The sequence below is a fragment of the Pantherophis guttatus genome, chromosome 1 (assembly GCF_059756535.1).
Source record: "Pantherophis guttatus breed Tessera chromosome 1, ASM5975653v1, whole genome shotgun sequence".
Lineage (NCBI taxonomy): Eukaryota > Metazoa > Chordata > Lepidosauria > Squamata > Colubridae > Pantherophis > Pantherophis guttatus.
This window is the reverse complement of record NC_142063.1, coordinates 84,891,396-84,911,650: the sequence shown is the minus strand read 5'-3', so window position 1 is coordinate 84,911,650 and position 20,255 is coordinate 84,891,396. Positions and strand designations below refer to the sequence as shown.

The 20,255-nt window shown below is 36.1% G+C and overlaps 1 protein-coding gene across 1 annotated transcript in view; it reads right to left on the bottom strand.

The window, feature by feature from the left end:
- The window catches only part of ABTB2 (ankyrin repeat and BTB domain containing 2), a 150,812-nt gene that overhangs the window by 102,704 nt on the left and 27,853 nt on the right, over positions 1–20,255 (bottom strand). The gene's annotated exons all lie outside the window — the stretch shown is intronic.

Here is a 20,255-nt window from a genome sequence, read left to right as displayed (position 1 = left end):
ACATATTCCTTTTATCACACAGATTAGTGTATAATAAAAGAATTGTAATGATGTTTAAAAATCTAAATGATAAGCATGCAGCTTTTTGACATTCTACCAATGGAATGTGCTATGAAAATTTACAAGATTATTTAAACACTGCAGCTGCAACTTATTTAGATGCCTTAATAAAATGACGATGAGGTACATATTGGTACACCATTACAAGAAAACAAGAAAGAAAATGTTCCTCAATTAAAATTCTGTCTCCTCCTTTACTGAATTCTATTTTTTTGTAATTTGATATTCAGTTCAGTGATTTCAGTGCTGGTTAACTCCAGTAATGGAACCCTTAATTACATTTTAAGGCTTAGTCCCCATCCTGTTTGTTCAATTGCAATTCACTCTACTTTGAAGCATACTTGGAAGCTTTAACTGGTCCAGAAGACAATGATGTAGACAATTTGGAGCACACCACAGTATGCTCATGTAACATCATTGTTTTGTGAGCTGCTCTCTGGGTACAATTCAGGGTGCTCGGTATCACCCATGAAGCTCTTCATGATACACAGTTTACCAGATATCTGAACAGGCAAAGGAGGACATGGATAATTGGAGAGAAGGACAAATGGGAGAAAGGGGGAATACATTAACTGTTTAACTTTCTTGACATCTGTGACAAACTAAAGCAAAAAAAAAAACCAAAAAAACCCCCTTAAGCCTGCATGCACATAAATCTACTTTCTCCAGCATCAGAAAGATTGTTTTTTTCAATCACAATATTTTCCCAACAAATCTTTATTTTCAAGAACATATGATAATGGTAATATGGCATTAACAATGACCCAGTTTTCAAATTTCATCATAGAAACACATGACAACCCACAGACTATACTGATCATAGGTTTGAAAGGACTGGATTAAAGCCAATTGCTGGAATCATGACATACGTTAAATAACATAAATCTATGTTGTCAGATATATTGATGGACAAGGGAAGCAAAGAAGCATCGGGTACCCTAACACAACCAAGACCACCTGTTTCCAACTACATCTGCTCATCCTATCAGATCTGACTGAAAGGGCATATTTCAGGTCCTTCCTAGGAAGCAGTATCATCTAAAGGAACCCAAGAAACATGCCCCTTCTTTCACAGCATTACCCTATGGAAAGATTCATCTAAGATCCAGAAGGCCCCAACCATGTTGGCCTTCTGTAGAACATTAAAAAGACCTCCCACAATCTTGGGCTAGGATGTTTGGGGAGTTCTGAGACAAACCTTACTGGCATGGCATCCTATTGATCGTTGTTGCGTTTTACTTGTTTGTATTAATGTATTGTTCTTGTTTTAAATTGTTAACTGCTAGAGTGCTAAGATGGGCAGCCGTGAGCTTGTCGATCAGAAAGGTCGACAGTTCGGCAGTTTGAATCCCTAGTGCCGCATAACGGGTGAGCTCCTGTTACTTGTCCCAGCTTCTCCCAACCTAGCAGTTTGAAAATGCAAGTAGAAAAATAGGGATCACCTTTGGTGGGAAGGTAACAGCGTTCTGTGTGCCTTTGATGTTTAGTCATGCTGGCCACATGACCATGGAGACATCTTCGGACAGCGCTGGCTCTTCTGCTTTGAAACGGAGATGAGCACCGCCCCCTAGAGTCGGGAACGACTAGCACATATGTGGGAGGGGAACCTTTACCTAAATATAAAATACAGCTACCCACGAACCCCCATTGAGTATGGCTACATTCAGATGGGTTTTGGTTTTTTTGTATACACTGACAACAAATAATTAATTTCCTAGGATTTCAAGACTATTTACAGATTTTCCCAATCCAATCCTCTGGCTTGATTAGTCCATGTCTCTCTTCCAAAATTCCCCCCACCCCCGGCTGTGTTCAAGTGAATGAACTAGGAGAAATACTTGGGAAGGAAAGGTGGCTGGGGTACATGCGATGAATATGCAGAATTTCAAGAACATCCCACTGGAGAGAGATGTGCAGGCTGCTTTGAAAATTTAATAGGAATTAAATGTGCATACATCACAGTTCTACAAGATCCCCCTTCCAAAAAGGTAAAAGCAATAATTTGAAAGAAAATTCATTTTTGCACATAAGTGATTTGCAAACAGCAATTCCAATTGCTTTCCAATAAGGGGTAAAACACAATTTTATATACCTCAGAAAAGTTGCACTGGATTGCATTATAAACAAAATAATTAAAGTCTAAACATATTGCAGTTTAATGTGGAAACTTTCAAAATCCTTTGAAGATTAAAGACAACTATTTGGAGGACTATCAAGATAGTTAGCTGACAGATCAGGGTAGGAAGTAGGGAAGGGGAGAGTGAATGGTCCTTCTATTCCAAATACTGATTTAATTAAGAGAGATGCATTCAAAGGAACCATTCACCAAGGGAACCTTTTAAAGACAGGAAATAACTCGCTCTGCAGGTAGTATTCAGAAAAATGAAATGTGCTTTATTAAAAACCATGTTTAATTTTTCCTGGCAGTGGATTCATCTTCTTTTTCTAAAGTAAATAAATAGAAAGAAAAATCATCTTAGTGGTATGTGTAGACAAACTTTGGCCTATGACTGGGAGCATCCTCAGTCACAAAGGCTCAATGAATTGTCAATTTTTCTACCAGCTAGCTAGCTGATCATCCTTATTTGTTGAAACAGAGAACTTGGTTTCCTGCTGTTAAAAAAGAAGGTGGATTGTCCACCCTTCTCAACAATAGTGCCAAAATGTGCTGTATTTTATATTGGAAACCAGCCAATATATCTGCCCTAAGGCTGATTGGGAAAGTGAAAAGTTTCCTGTCTTTCTTCTTTGGTCCAGAAATTCCTAAAGCAGGGATTCTTCTTGGAAATGTTGGGAGACAGGGGGACTCAGTTTCCTCCTCTTTCCCAGCAACCTTATTTTAAGGTGTTATTATAACAGTAGGTAAAGAATGATCAAGGTTATCAAGTTTTTCTAGGAGTGTAAATCTGTACTTGTTTAATAAGAAGGAATTCAATTAAATTTACTTCCAATAGATTGACATGTAGAACTCTAGTTGGTTTTTATGGTATGTTTCCATGGAATCTACACAATAATTAATTCTCAGGCTAACCTCTCAGGTTTTTTGAAGTCAGTATCAACACTTGGGTATATCTTGTTTTTAAAAAGCTGATGTCTTTTAAAATAATTATTTTAATATCTACTAGTTTTCAAGGTACTAAGAAAAAGTGAGTACCAACATCATCTTAAAGTGTTCTTTCAAGCAACCCAAGCCAATCTTGAAGTCACATCTCACATAATTACTTTTCCTGCTTCCACAACATGTTTCTAAAAAATGTCTGTGTCTAATAAATGGAATCCCAATCATGTGTCTTCTCTTACACCTCTTCAGATCCAGAAGATATCACTGCAAAAATAGGCTTGACAAGGACCTCTCATGGAGATGTGAGATGGGTATCCATATAACTTAAACAAATAAACATTGTTATACTGTACACTTTCAAAGGAACTCCTTTTGCACAAAACAGCCAGGCAGAAGAAAACACTAAGTTTGTGTGTTTATCATCATTTGCTTTACAAATCTGTTATCATATTTTGTGTGATGCTAGCTGTGCTTGCCTGACTAGCCCAGCCACCAAATGATAAAGTGATGGTGGAGAATCAACACTGCCATGTGGTAAGTGCTATTTTGAGCTCTTATCTATCTTAGTTATATTCTTTAACAGAATTGTGTCACCTGGCTTTAACCATCTATTTCTTTGTTTCATAGGCAAGAACATCTGAAGGGAGGGCAAGAAGCAATGGGTGGAAACTAATCAATGAGAGAAGCAACTTAGAACTAAGAAGTAATTTCCTGATAGTTAGAACAATTAATCAGTGGAACAACTTGCCTCCAGAAGTTGTGAATGCTCCAACACTGGAAGTTTTTAAGAAGATGTTAGATAACTATTTGTCTGAAGTGGTGTAGGGTTTCCTGCCTAAGCAGGGGGTTGGACTAGAAGACCTCCAAGGTCCCTTCCAACTCTGTTATTCTATTCTATTCTATTCTATTCTATTCTATTCTATTCTATTCTATTCTATTCTATTCTATTCTATTCTATTCTATTCTATTTCTATTTCTATTTCTATTTCTATTTCTATTCTCTCTAAATCTAAAATCAGTTGACAGCATCTATCAGGACTATTACTTGCTTTCCCAGTTTTTGCATTTATTGAAGCTCACGTAGTGCTCACAGTTGTAATACCTTTGATCTAACCCACTCACTCCAGTTCTTTCTAATATTTACTGATTATAACTTATGCTGATTCTGAATGACCAACCAAACTATCAAATTACCCCAAAAATAAAATGAACATTATGACCATTAAATTTATACATATTATGCAACCCAAATGCTTCAGTCTTGATTCAGTGCAAATTACGGAAGTGCTTTGTTGAAAGAATACATTTTAATAATAATCTATCTGATCGCTGAGCCAAGATTTCTTAGCATGTCAATTTTTTCTCATTTGGCAGAGCTGCTTAAAAAGAAAAGTCTGGCAATAATCCCACCTGGGACACAATAGGGCAAGTTAGCCATTTCAAAAGCAAAAATAGCCTTGATTTTTCTGAATGTCAATGAAAGTATTCTAAGAGGCAGCTGGGAGTCACAACTGTAAATATAGACTGTCAAAAGACTCCTGAATTGAATGCCAGGATAAGGGGGGAAGGGGCCTTGGAGGAATGATACAATAAACCATTTAAGTAGTAACTAAATACACAGCCTGCTCTAAGTCATCTTTAATTCTCTTTCTATACAGGATGGCTCTTCTTCTTTCAAGTTTCCTTTGTTTGTTTTGACTTTTTTTAATTTTTTTGACTCCATTTTTAATCCATTTTAAAAAATTAGATAGATACAAGAGGATAAGATCACTGTGACTAAAAATGTTTAAAGTTAGTTCGCATAACATGGGAATAAACTTTTGCAAGAAACCTTGATCACATGTGTTTCTCCTGCCAGTGGATATGTCTTTAACTGGAGTAGGCAAACCTTTCTGAATTAGAGGGCACTCCTAAAATGCTGAGAATATGTCAAGAGTGATCTCACAACTAGTTACAGTCTTCACAAAATGTTTATCATAGTGGAGGTGATCAGTCACAGTACATTTACCAGAAATAAACTTGGTAATTTACCAGAAAGTTTCCTGCTAATGATCCAGCATTAAAAGACATGTTTTTTTCCTTGGTTTCCAATTCCTAGCTTGTTTGAAAGTAACTAGTAGAATAGAATAACAGAATTGGGAGGGACCTTGGAGGTCTTCTAGTCCAACTCCCTGCTCAAGCAGGAAACCCTATACCATTTCAGACAAATGGTTGTTCAATCTCTTCTTAAAAACTTCCAATGTTGGAAAGTTCACAACTTCTGGAGGCAAGTTGTTCCACTGGTTAATTGTTCTAACTGTCAGGAAATTTCTTCTTAGTTCTAGGTTGCTTCTTTCCTTAATTGGTTTCCATCCATTGCTTCTTGTCCTGCCCTCAGGTGCTTTGGAGAATAATAGTAAGCCTAATTCAAGCATTTTGGGTAAATAAAAATCAGAAGCTGCTTCCATACCTCGCTTAGCTGTTTCCCCTGGCAGAATAATCCATGAAGTTCATTCACAAGTTATGTTTATTGATATCAATTTGTGAGAAGCATTAATGCCTATACATCAGCGAGGAACTAGGATTCAAAATTAGAACTAAGAATATGACATGGCTCCAACATCAGGCATTTTTTTCTTACTTTCTTGGAAACTTTTTTCTAACATGCTTGTTTAATCATGACTTCTTGAAACTTAAAACCCTGCAGTGAATTTTGTGCAATTTCAGCTAGCCTCTATGGATTTTGGATTTTATCTATCACGTTACTTTGACCCCAGTTAAATACATATTCTGACATCGGCCTCAATTTCAGCTGCAATCTGTAGCATGAAAGTAACAAAACAATTGCATCAAAAATACTATGAAGTGCATAGAATACCTGTAATAATTTGTCATCTTTACTTTTCATCATGTCAAATGTTTTACTTTTTAAAAAAATGCAATACTCTTGAGCGGAGATTAACCAGTGGTTATCTTCAGTATCTAGATATTTTCAGAAACGAGCAGGAGAAATTCTCATTCTCGAAATTGTTTTTGTTAGCTTCTTATTTCTCTGATGTTTATATTCTTTAATATTAGAGTGTTATATCTTTCACCTACTATTGTTTATCTTGGAACTCTTTCTATATGTTAAAAGTCAGGACAAATCAGTTTATGGGTTTCTGTTCAATGATACCATTGCTCACTTGAAATTGAAGTATTATTCCAATAACTTTTTAATTACATTTCTGGGCAAATCTAATAAATGTACATGCAGAATTATTTAAAAACACATGTAATGTCCCCCAAAGGAAAAAAAAACCCATACGTTTCTTACTTGTAAAAGGTATCTCAGTTCAACAATTTCATAAAATCTTATGGAATTGTCTCGGTCCACTTGATGCTGTTTACTAAGAAGCTTAACTTAATTACAAGAATACATGAATTTTGGCTGCTAGCTAGAAGATTTTTAGAATAACAATTCTGGGTTATTATTGTTGTTAATTTGTCATTTTGCTTTTCAGAAATAAATATAATTCTCTATTAAAAAAAATAGCAAAATCACGGTGTTATCTAACAGCATGAAAGTAGTTTACCATTGTCTTTGGATATTTTTTGACTTCCCAGTCTAGCTTGCAATCTGGTGAATTTTCTGGTACTTTCCTATCCAAGTATTAACCAAGACTAACCAAACATTTTCAAGTTCACCCACAATGAGTTATACCGTGTTTCCCCCAAAATAAGACCCTGTCTTATATTTTTTTGAACCCTGAAATAAGTGCTTGGCTTTATTGCCATGCACTCAAAAACCCGATTGGCCTTATTATCCGGGGATGTCTTATTTTGGGGGAAATAGGGTAACATTTTATTTTATTTCATACTTTCTTAACCTAAGTAAGAATTGAAAATATTCAAAACTATTTTATTAGATTGCATCATATGGCTTGTGCACAAAAGCTATAATTCTGTTATGCCATAGCTTTCCATTTAACATATTCACATATTGCCTTAATTCTTCACAGCTTGCTTAAAAATAATGGCATGCTGCAGTTTATCTAACAGATAACTGGAAGATATCTGGCTCTCACTTCTGCAAATGAAAAATACCCTTTAAAATATATATCTTTTAAGGTCTGCAGTTAAAAAATGTCTAATGTAATTTGCTGCTACAGTTAGCGCAACCCTATAAAAAAGTTGCATTACTTCCACTTCTGTGTTGGATTTGTTTTAGAACATTTAGTAAATTTGTTTAAAATGAATTTTAAGTTAGTTTGTTGATACTAGTTTAAATATTATTTTTATTTGTGTAATATTACAAACTGTCAAGCATTAAAATGTCAATTTCTATCAGTATTCAGAATAAATAAGATTATTAAAGAACTAGTGTTAGCATCTCAAACAATATGCAGAAAAAGAACTGAAATATAATTAAAGTTACAGGTACTCTGTATACAATAGGAAAGTCAACTAACAACTTATCTGTAATAGCAGCAATTCAATATGCAATAAGATCAGAGGTGAGTTTCAGCAGGTTCTGACCAGTTCTGGAAAACCAGTAGTGGAAATTTTGAGTAGTTCGGAGAACCGGTAGTAAAAATTCTGACTGGCCCTGCCCCCATCTATTCTCTGCCTCCTGATTGGGAGGAAATTGAGATTTTACAGTATCCTTCCCATGCCACGCCCACCAAGCCATGCCACGCCCACCAAGCCACACCCACAGAACCGGTAGTAAAAAATTTTGAAACCCACCACTGAATAAGATATGTTGAACCTGAAAGCACCTTTCTGTCTTTCTGCAAATCCACCATAAGTGTACATTCTTATTCACATTTATGTTCATACCATTTCATACTGTCTGACCATTATTTTGAGATCACCATCCTGACATGAGATCAACTGGCAATAAGCAGAATTGTATTAGATTCACTTAATCATATCAATTTAAGCATCTGGATGTACAGGTACTCCTCAACTACTAACCCTAACCCTAACCCTAACCCTAACCCTTATGATCACAATTGCGGCCAAAATTTATATTGTTAAGTGAAAAATCTATTAAGCACATTTGTCCCATTTTATCACTTTTCTTCCCACATTTCTTAAGTGAATCACTGCAGTTGTTAAATTAGTAACATGGCTGTTAAATGAATCTGGGTTCTCCATTGACTTTGCTTGTCAGAAGGTCGCAAAATGACTCCCGAACTCTGCAACCATCATAAATAGGAGTCAGTTGTCCAACATCTGAATGTAAATCACATGACCATTGGGAAGTTGCAATGGTCATAAGTGTGAAAAATGGTCATGAGTCACTATTTTCGGTGCCGTTGTAACTTCGGATGGTCACTAAATGAACTGTTGTAAGTCGAGGGCTACTGTACCTTGCATTATGAGACAACATGGTTTGATGCACTTAACAGCATGGCTAACAAACAGATTGTTAAGCTTTTCTCATATCATCAAGTCTACAGGTATCATCTTTTAAGAATTAATTTTAAGAAATTAATTTCTTGCAAATTGCTCAATGCAAATGACAAATACAACAGACTGATGTGAACAGAAGGAAAATTTTAATAGCAGCAAAACCTCTACACCCTTTTACTGTATTTCACTTTCACTGCACACTTGGGGCTTTTAAAACCAAACCTACACCTGTGTTAGAGGTTTGATTTCAAGGGTGTTTTTGGTTTGATGTAGGAAGCTTATTCCACGTTACTTTAAAAAAAATCTATTGTTTCATTGTCTTCCAAGGAGAGATGGTGAGGATCAATGAATCAGCCGTTGATAGGATATCATAGTTAACGAAAATCAGAGGAAATTTTATGAGATTCAAAACTTGACACTTTGCAGCAACATCCTGGTTTAAAATCAAGATATTTAATTACATTGTTGCCTCATGTGATTTCAATAATTTCATGTTTTCTTGCAGGAAACTGTAGGAAAGTGAGATCTTCTTGCCCATGTGGCTCTATTCTAATATCATTCTGCATCTGCAGTCTGATCTGTTGACCTTGGTGACAACTCTACTCAGCTAAACGCTGACACAATTAAAAGAGAAAAACAATAGATACTATTCCCTTCCTGCACAGAAAGCATCAATAAAATGATCGGCTAAGCTTCAGAATCTATACATGACTGCCCAAAGAGTCCCCAAGGGCTTAATTAGTCAATGATAAAGTTACCCTGACACTACTAAGGGCACAGTTTAGTAGGAGAACCTGTATGATTGATACATTGGAATGAAAGAAGCAGTCATGCTTCAAAGTGGGATAGGCAGATTGAAGTTAGTAGAACAAATGTATTTTCTCTTTTAAAAATGTAATATATGCTTAGAGATATTGTTAGGAATCCTTGTCCAAATTGTTTTTTACAACGCTAAGGATTGCTTGTTTTCTTCTAGTCCAGCTCAGCAAGCCATTTTGACTTTATAGAAGGACTTTCGAACATATTTTTCTATCTTTTATGTCTGTCTGTCTGTCTGTCTGTCTACCGGTATCTGTCTGTCTGTCTACCTATCATGTTATTACAAGGAATCTCACAGCTATTTAGTAAAGATAGGTAAGTACAGGTAGTCCTCGAGCTATGACCACAATTGAGCTTAAAATGTATGTTGCTAAGCGAAACATTTGTTAAGTGAGTTTGTCCCATTTTATGACCTTTCTTGCCACAGTCGTTAAGTGAATCATTGCATTTATTAAGTTAGTAACACGGTTGTTAAGTGAATCTGAATTCCCCATTGATTTTGCTTGTCAGAAGGTCGCAAAAGCGGATCACATGACCCCAGGATACTGCCACCTACTGTCATAAATGTGAACCAGTTGCCAAGCATCTGAATTTTGATCATGTGATCATGAGGATGCTGCAATGGTCGTAAGTGTGAAAAACAGTCATAAGTCACTTTTTCAGTGCTGTTGTAACTTTGAACAGTCACTAAATGAACTGTTGTAAGGCGAGGACTACCTGTATATACCAGAATAAAGGAATTAATCACTTGGACAAGTCAACATAAAAAGGTTTTTTTAAATCAGCCCTGAAGCATGTCAGGAGGATTGACATCATTTCATAGAACAGGTGCCACCATGGAAAAGACCTGCCTTAGTATCAGTGCCAAGTGGCAATGCAGACTTTCAGGTGTGCTCTACTACTCACATATTGCTCCTGGCATAAAAGTCTTCATTAACAGACAGGTGGCTATTGAGCCAGATTCTAGATGAATGTATATATGTACACATATAACATACACAGGCACCTAGACCCAGACCCATATCTATATACCGTGTTTCCCCGAAAATAAGAGCCTGTCTTATATTTTTTTGAACCCCAAAATAAGCTCTTGGCCTTATTTTCGGGGAGGTCTTATTATTTTGGGGAGCATTGAGCAAGACTGGGCTCCTCTTGCCGTCTTACCTGATTTCCAACTCTGTCTCCCTAACCTTAACCAGAGGAAATGGCGAGGACTGCCTGTGCATGTGGTTAGATATTTTTGGGGAGGGCTTATTTTTGGGGAGGGCTTATTTTCAGGGGGGCTTATTTCAGCGCATGCGCTCAAAAGCCCAATTGGGCTTATTATCAGGGGATGTCTTATTTTCAAGGAAACAGGGTATTTATATCTATATCTAATCTCTATCTATCTATCTATCTATCTATCTATCTATCTATCTATCTATCTATCTATCTATCTATCCATCCCTATCCCTATCCCTATCCCTATCCCTATCCCTATCCCTATCCCTATCCCTATCCCTATCCCTATCTATATCTGCATATAAAGATGGCAGGTATGCTATCTATGCCATTAATATTTCATTAACTGATACAGAAGTACTATTTTCGGGCCACAAAAACCTCTTGTTGATCTATTTGGGTCATCGATTTATTACTCTGGAGATCAACATTATCATTTTCTGGCTTGCTGCTCCCTGTTATTCCAAATTCAAGCATGCCACACATATGTGCTGGAATTAACTATAGAGATCCAACTCACATCCAATTCAGTGGATGTTTTTCAGCTGGCAGACTTGCAGATTAGTACCAGTTTAATAAATAATCAGACGAGGAAGGAAGAAGGCAAGTGGGCATGTATTCGCAAAGGGAAGGAATTGCCTTCTCACTATTGGTTTGGAGTGACCCAGCTGAATCATCCCTGCTAATCCAAAACAGATGAAAACAAAATTGCTCTATTGCCAGTCTTGGTTTTGGTGCTTCTGGAAGCTGCATCACAGCTGTGCCTTTAAAACCATTCCCAACCAGAATATTTTAGGGATCTCTATAAAATAAATAATTGTCAAGAAGTTCAGTTTTTTCGTCTGCACTTATCCTATGCGCTGGTAAGAGATGGCTCTACCCTACTGACAGTAAAGAAATCCTCCAGTCTTTGCACTGATGCAAGGATTGCAGAGACCACTCTTTAACAGAATGTTTTCTACAAAGCCCAAACAAGAAGACATTTAACTATAACTTTCTTCAAATTGGACAGTTTGAAAGTAGCTTGTCTCAAGTGCCCTGGCTATTAACACAGTTATAGTACTATTATTGCTCAGACACTGTAACTGAATAGGGAGCAGAATACTGTAGCACCTTCAAGAGCAATCAACTACTAAGGCATACATTTTTGTGAGCAATCACTCACTTTAACTGTGGCTTCACTGTATAGATAGACTTTAAAAAGGAAGGAAGGAAGGAAGGAAGGAAGGAAGGAAGGAAGGAAGGAAGGAAGGAAGGAAGGAATTCATTTCAACGCTCCCTATAGCTTCCAATGAGGCAATGACACACACTACAGGGGGAAACCAACAAGAAGTTGCTCCTACTTAACAGTGACTTTTTTGTCTGCTTGTGGTTATTCTCTGTTTAGGTAAGGAATATTTCTGAAATGATGACCCAATGGGTCACAAGTTGTCTAGTAGACTTTAAATACAAATAATTAAAGGGAGTAAAGGAACAAAATGATAAGTTAATGGGTTTACACAACAGTATAGATTGTAGGCGGCCAGTCTTGTTTTTCTATGCAGCTAAAAATTAGACAAATTGGGACAGCACCTTTTGTGACTAACTCAATTTATTTAAAGGCATAAGCTTTTGTGAGCTGTAGTTCCCTTCAAAAGATCCACGGAGTGGTTAAACTGATATTGGATTTAAAAAGGAGATGAGGTCAGAGAAGACGATAGGGTAGTTGTGTGCAGTTACACATGAGACATATTACAAGTATCTCTTCAATTAGCAATTGTAATGTGTTAAAATCCCATTGTGTTAAGACCTTCTGAGATAGCATGAAACTCTTTGATATATGTGAGTTATCCTGCCTCTTGCTCTACAATGCTGGGATAATTTCATTGTTCTAAAACAGCCACCTTGAAATCTGTAACTGGGTGTCCTGGGTAGTTAACGTGCTCTGATATTAGTTTGTCCTTGTTTTGAGTGCTGATGTCAAACTTAATTCTTTTGTTTAAAGTTTGTCCCATTTGTCCTACATAGAATCCGAGGGGCGTTCCTGTTAGATGATGCCATATATCATATCAGAGGACGAGCACGTAAAGGCACCTCTAAACTTTGTGTGAAGTTATTAGAGATTGTGATGGCATTTTGTTAATGGGGGGGGGGGCAGGTAAAGTAGATATCTGAGGTTTTTACAGATTCTAACCTCCACATTAGCATCATTGTTTTATTGTTTCTTGTTCCTTGTGAGAATTTTTTTTCAGGGTGCTTGTCTATATATAATTGTGGGCCGACTTCCAGAGCCTGCTATCTCAGAGATAGCAGAGACTGAAAGATTTCACACACGAGTGGGGACTGACAGTAGCTTCCTAAATTATAATATACTAAGAACTCATTGCTGTATAAATGGATTGGAAGTCCTAACTTATTGCATCTTGATTGTCTCTCCTTGTATTGTGGTGGCAAAGTTTATATTCCACAACTGCTTCTTTGAGGTTAGGAATGGAGGGTCTTGGGAAATTGAAATGCTTATCTTGTCACTGTTTGGATTTCTGAGGCCTGTTCGTGTTCATTTATTCTTTTGCACAGAGAGATAACTGAACAATAGTTCATTAGACAATCCCAATGCATTGCAAAAGGTCTTACAGAGACAATGGGTTCTTTGCCCATTAATCAATAAGGTAATCCTCACTTATGAGATTTTCCTCTCAATATCATCTATTGCACGGGTGTCAAACTCATATCGTCACGTTGCCTTCACATGATGTTGGTGATGTTTTTTCCCTTCACGGAGCTGGCGCGTGATGCATCCGGCCCACCAGTTTGACACCCCTGATCCTATTGTACAAACCAGGGGTCAGCAACCTGCGGCTCTGGAGCCGCATGTGGCTCTTTCACCCCTCTGCTGCGGCTCCCTGTCACTCAAAATATGTGTTGCAACTGCCAATGTGTGACACCTGCCAGCACACGATTTATTAAGCTTTTCAACCCCTGGTAGACCAACCAAGGATAAATCCAAGAAAAGAAAAGTTTCAGAATAAAACATAACATTTAGTTCAACTACATATGCTAGCTTTGTGGCTGCTCAAAAAATAGTCAGGCATAGGAAGGGTTTTGTGGCTCCCGGTGTTTTCTTTTCTGTGGGAAACAGGTCCAAATGGCTCTTTGAGTGTTTAAGGTTGCAGACCCCTGGTATAAACCAGTAAACTATCTACTTGTATTTTCTTCTCCCTTCTCCCACCTTCCTCTTTTAATTCTCTATGTTAAAGTCCTCTAATAAAAAGCCATTCTATGCACCTGATGAAGTGAGCTGATGGTCACAAAAAAGGAAGCCCTAATATTCCCTGTGTACCTGTTACTTTTAAAAAATACTACCAGACTTTATGTCTTAGTGCAATATAGACTAAAACAGCTTTTCCCCTCAACTCTAGTTGAATACAGGATAATAAATTATCTTTGCCTAATTGTTTCATGTAGAGTACACTAGTTTCCCTGCAGGGATGTTGCATTAATATTTACACTGCTCTTTAACTGATGAAGTCTCAAATTATTCAGAGACTTGGGTAGATGCTACCTTGCACTGGACTGGGCATAAAATCTAATGCTGAATTGATTTAAAATTCAAGAAACAATATGCATCTACACAGATTTTCCCCCCTCACTCTGATGGTATGCCAAGAAAACTTTAGTGATCCTTTAAAACAATAAAACAATTTAATCTAATTGCATTATATGTAACAGGAAAGGAAGCAGAAAAGGGTGGAGTGGTAATATTATGGTACGTATTAGTCAGAGTATTGTGAGAATGCCACCCAAACCAAAAGAGATATGCTATCATTACCGAGGGAGAGATCATTTCCAATACAGGAAGCCACCTTGGTTTACCATCAGAAAGAAATGGCTTTGCTGTGTTGAGCAACTGTTTGTCACAGGAAGGGTTACACGGAGATTGTGGCTGGAATGGATCTGTGGTGAACTGAATGAAAATGGTTGAGATAATGACTCTCATGCATGGTGACCTGTAATCAAATACCATGAAAGCCTCACTTATGTGAAGTAATCCACATCCCGTCTTTCAAAGTTTAAATAAGGCTGAATTGAGTGGCTTCATAAATTAGGAATTCATTAGGCAAATTATTTGTGTAGATATAAATATTGTGTCTAAAACTACCTCCATTGAGAAAGCACACAAACAGAAATTTTAAAAAAATGAAGAAGGGATTGTGTCCAGCAGTTTTTTCCCCAAGATCTGATTTTTTTCATTATAAAAAAAATTAATTGCCCAAAAAAGAAGAAACTAAATTCAGGGAAGATTTTATGCTCAAAGACAATTGGGCTGGTGATTTTCATTACAATAAAATAAAGCTACACAAACAAAACACTGCTCCTATACTTTGAAATTAGAAAAGATAGGTTTTAGAATCATTGATTTCATTAGACCATTTTGAGTTTTCAGCAATAAGATTTCCATCAATATAATCCATCAATGTGCTTAATACATATATTTATATCACGGTTCAGAAAAATAATGTCTAAAACATTATTAACAACCTTGTTTCTTGACTCTTCCGTTATTTCCAGTTGGTACTTCAACAAAATCAGTTTTTAGAGAAAGATGATGAAATAAAAGCTTCATTCCTCAGTTATGTTTAGAAGCCATTTCCCTTCATTTGTCCATTTTAAGCCAGATGGATCAGCAAAAACTCTCAGTCCATTTAAGTATGAGTTGTCATAGTCTATGAGGTAAACACCTTCTCTTCTACCCTTTGGAACCGGCATGCATAGTTGGCCACCAAAAAAGGCAGATATTTACTTGCTGTTCCTTTCTTCACCAAACTAACTTATGGCACATATATATTTTCCACTGATATTACCAGGCTCCTTCGAAATCTGACTTTTGGTTACACAGAGATGACCTCTCAAAGAAAATCATTATGAGCCTTATAATGCAGCTAAAGCTAATTTGTAATTAAAGCTCCAATCCTATATACTTAATTATTATTTAGGAATAATTCTTAATTCAGTAATTCTTATTGAACACAAGAAGGGCACTTTGTTCCCAAATGAATGTTTTCTCTAAACATTGACTTATTTCATATGTCCTCCATTTTGTGGGGGTCCTTTTGTTCATTTCTTCAGAATTCAAGGGTAATCATAACAGTTATTGACACAAAAGCAAAAATAAAAATAGGTTTTATGTATATGCTATCACTGGGGTTGGTTATAAATAATTATGGGATGGACTGATAAACTGCAATTAAAGATGCATTTTAGTTGTATTCAGTTTGGTTATATTTTAATGATGCTAGATTTACTTCCTGAATAGATGTAGACTTAAAATCATTCTTCAGATAAGGAAATTTATATAAATTTACAAAAACCCTTCAAGGAAGCAGAAAAAGTAATTGTTTGTATCTATGAAGTTGGCTCTGTGTGTCTGTTCTCTTAAGTTGCTGTTGGCTATAAATTCAAATGATTATATTGTGAGTTCTAGCAGTGAATAAAATATATGTGCAGGGCCAGTAAATCAGATGACTTACATAAAGATTGCATGTTAATTCCTGCGCAGAGGTGCTTTCCAATGAAAATTGTGTACTGCGTGATGTGGCTTTAATTGGGTTTGAAATATTAGCTGGAGTACATGAATGTGTCTCCGTGGGACATCCACGTGTTAATGTTACAATGCTAATGACAAATGCCTTTCAAAACCTCAATTTCTAGCATGTTCTAATGTTTAAATCAAAACAGGGACATAAAAAAGAACTCCTAATTTACCACATTGTATGGGCTATGATTAAAGCCATCAGGACTAGGTTCCTGAATTTCGCTATATAAATATACCCAGCTCAGTCTTACAATTATTTTAGCTGAGAAGGAAGGGGAGTTAATGCCTAATCCCATGTGCATAAAGTTACCATTACCAGCTTTTAAAGTTGTGCAGTAGATATTTGTGTTTAGACAAATCCAGGATTTCACCTATGTTTTGTTCTTTCTGTTGCACTTAAGCAGCTTATTGGATTGCTTGCATTATAATGAATTCTTAAACAGGGTTAACGCCATTTCTCTTAAGGCATCTATATAAACAGTTTCCTTAAATGTTACACTGAATTAACAAACCAGCATAGTTTAACACTATCATTATTTAAAACAGAAAACCGTGAAGAATTACAATCCTTGATGCAAACAAAAACAAGTTTTGGGGGCAGATGTCAAGGATCTTACTTCCTTTACCAGGAAAGCAGCTAAATGAAATCAAGGTTGACTTACTACATTTTGAAGTAAATTAAGTATTATTACACTTTGAAGCCTCCATCATCCAGTAAGATAGTTAAATCAGAATCTATAATTATCTAAAGTAACTTAGGCACTAGTTACCAAGAAATTTTGAAACTTCTGTAAAAATATCCCTAAGACTGGATTACAAATGAGATTATTAAGGGACAATACTACTACTGATAGTAATGATGATAATAACAATGATAATGAAAAAATGGCACAGATAATAAAGAGCTCTATAAGCCTTGAAAATTGAATACAGATGTTCCTGTTTGGAAGCTCCTGAGGCCAGTGTTCTGTGTTTTTCATTTTATCGTTCTTGATAGCTTTGTATACTATCTAAAAGTCTATTTTCCCCAGCATCAAAGTAGTTGTGCAGATGGAATCAACTTCCAAAGTAACTGAATGAGCCTCACAAAATATGTGCTGATTTTAACTGCACAAAGGGGAAATGCTTTATTTGTGTGCCTGTGTATTTTGAAATATCTCAGAATGTTTTGTGCCCTGCAATCTATATACCAGGCAGACGTCTTGGTTGCTCATATGTTTTGTCAGTTTTATGTACAACTGGACAACTCTGTGACCATTGGATCATCCTTTGAGAAAAACGTGTTGCAGTCTGATACGTCCAGAATGAACATTAATTTTTTCTGAATGGTATTACTATTACTTTACTTTGAAAATTAAAGAAGAAAAGACCAGTTTATTAGCAAGAGAACTATAGCTCCCGTGGTGCCATGATCAAGATTTCTGACTTCCTGCCATCTTCCCCATTGACTTTGTTTGTTGGGAAGCTGGTAGGAAATGTCAGAAATTACAATCATGGGTCTGTGGGGATGCTGCAACAACCATAATTTAGCAAGTACAACTGATCAATTCCACTGAAATAATCTGTCCTGGATTTTTTTTTTTACACAATCTTTAAATTAGCAGATTTTAGGTACCTTATTTCAAAAACTGTTGCAGTATGAGGAATCATTTGGGCTAACTTAAAGGTAGAAACAGACAAAAACATAAACATGTTTGAAAGCACTGATCTTAAGAAAGTAATATAACAAGGAACAATAAAATACAAAGAATTCATCCAGTTCAGCATCTTCTGTTTCCACAAGCAGGATATAACACCCTTAATGTTGCTTTGCCTAATGATTTGTCCATGATTTCTACTGGGATTTCATTTATCAGCTATGTGTAATGCCATACATAGTTCATCCAGTCTGAATTCATCTACATGACGTTATCTGTATGATTCTTCACTTCTTTTAAGAAAAATACTAGCACTGAATCTTTTTCTTGGTTAATCAATGCCATCTCTGGATTGATAAATCTACTGGTAAATGTAAATCAGGACTTTGTCTCAAAAGACATTACATGGGAATTTCAGGGGAAAGTCCATCATCTTCTACTGTGCCTATGATATCTCATCCAAAGGCATCACTTTTAAGGAGCCTTTTAAATTGAACAATTGAGCATGACGTAGCTTCTCTATCCTGATGTTTAAAAAAACTACTATATTTTAACTTGCAGCTGCATTCTATGCAATCTTTGAAGCTCATGTCAACAGTCTTTCAGACTTTCATGTATTCTTAATTAATAAATCGATCCCAACATAGAAATGAGTTTTATATTTCTTTTCAGCTGAATCAATTGAAAGTAAATCGAAGAGCAGCGAGGAATCATATTTTATATCACTGGCACAGTGTTATGTGTAAATGGACTGAGGAAGTTGGGAGTTTCGCATCTATTGCTTTAATACAAAGGATTCCTATTCCAGTGTTACATATAGCCAAGACAGTTTTACAGAAGGCAAAAATAATTACGAGGCCAAGACCAGCTTGCAAGCCGGAGACTTTTCAGTAGCCAAAACAAGCAAAGCCTGACATGTTTTAGTATATGCCTGCCCAGCTAAGGAAAAACTGACACCGCCTTAAATGAAGGCATGCATAGAAATCTTGCAGGGAACAACTCATTCTATGTACAGGAATTCAGCTGGGAGAATTAGGAAAGGTATGTGAGATCAAACGTGCAGTTTTCTGCCATGGCAACTAAGCAATGTACAGATTTCAGAGATAGACTGTATGAATTTCCTGTGGTAGATTGTGTTTTGTGCATTCAGCAAGCTACCTATGAACACCTGGGTGAGAAGCAGGCAAATTGTGGGAATTCTAGGCTTATCTTAGGCATTGATCTTACTTCTCACAAATGTTTTTTCTATACTAGGAGAGTCACTTCCATTCAAAATAGAGCATATCTGTAGCTGAGAGATCTGTGTTGATTGAGAAAACCTAATAAGGCATGAGTTTTCTGTTTGACAGGAAAATGATTACTCTGTCGAATTTCAAGCTATTTCAGAAAGCCATGGAGAGCATGGGTGGTTAGTGGTGAGGATATAATATATTTCATTACTGGTTGCATTTCATTGTATATAAATATATATAAATATAAATATAAATAAAATATAAATATATTATATTTATAAATATAATAAATATTTATAAATATAAATATAATAAACTATAACTATAACTATTGTTTAGGAAATAATAAGCAGAACAAAAATACATTTAAATCATCATTCTGCGTGATACCTGTTCAACCCCTCCATGCGTATATTTGAGAGTAGCAGAGCGGCAGCTGCTTTAAAAAACTGGGGTATTGGCATTTTCAGAACCTGAATTAAGGCACCATTCCACAATTCAATTTTAATCCCACATTCTGAAGGCATAACCATATGGTATTTGAAACGACACTTCTCAAACTTTTGTGCCTTGCTAGCTTTTTATGAAGAAAGGCATAGCCTTGCTTACTATGTAAATTTATTCGCTACTTACAAATAATTTTATTAGCAATCATTGGAATGAGTGGCTCTCTTTTTAATTCCTGTGAAAAATATGCTTGCTCCACTAATATGTTGGAATTCCTCTGGAAGCATTTGACTCAATAAAACTAGGGTGGTTGGATTCCTTTCTGAGTAATATGGATCATATTAACGATAAACTACAAAATAGTTGCATACTGAGGCTTGCAGAAAGAGCAGGAAAGACAAGAACTGGATTATGTAACCCCTTTTATTTTTGTCACCCCTTATACCTCTTTTATTTATATATTTTGCTGTGCTTTAAAAGCTTTACAATAAATTTCCTGGAAAAGAAGATATATTAATAATGTAAGAATTGACCAGATTTCTCTCTTTGTGTGTATATCTGTGTGTGCTTCTCTTTGTGTCTTCTCTCTCTCTCCCTGTAATGCATATTCTGTTGCAATTGTAGAAGACTCTCAATAGATCACAATAGTAAACAAAACATGAATTAAACCAAAAGTCTTACAATTGCACACAGGTGGACCATATAACTACGATATAATAAATCATACAATAGAAAAGAATAATATATGCTAAAAACAGAAAAAGAAAACCTAGCCTAAACTGACTAGATTACTAAAGATTCTCCTTGTACTGGAAGATGTTAATGGA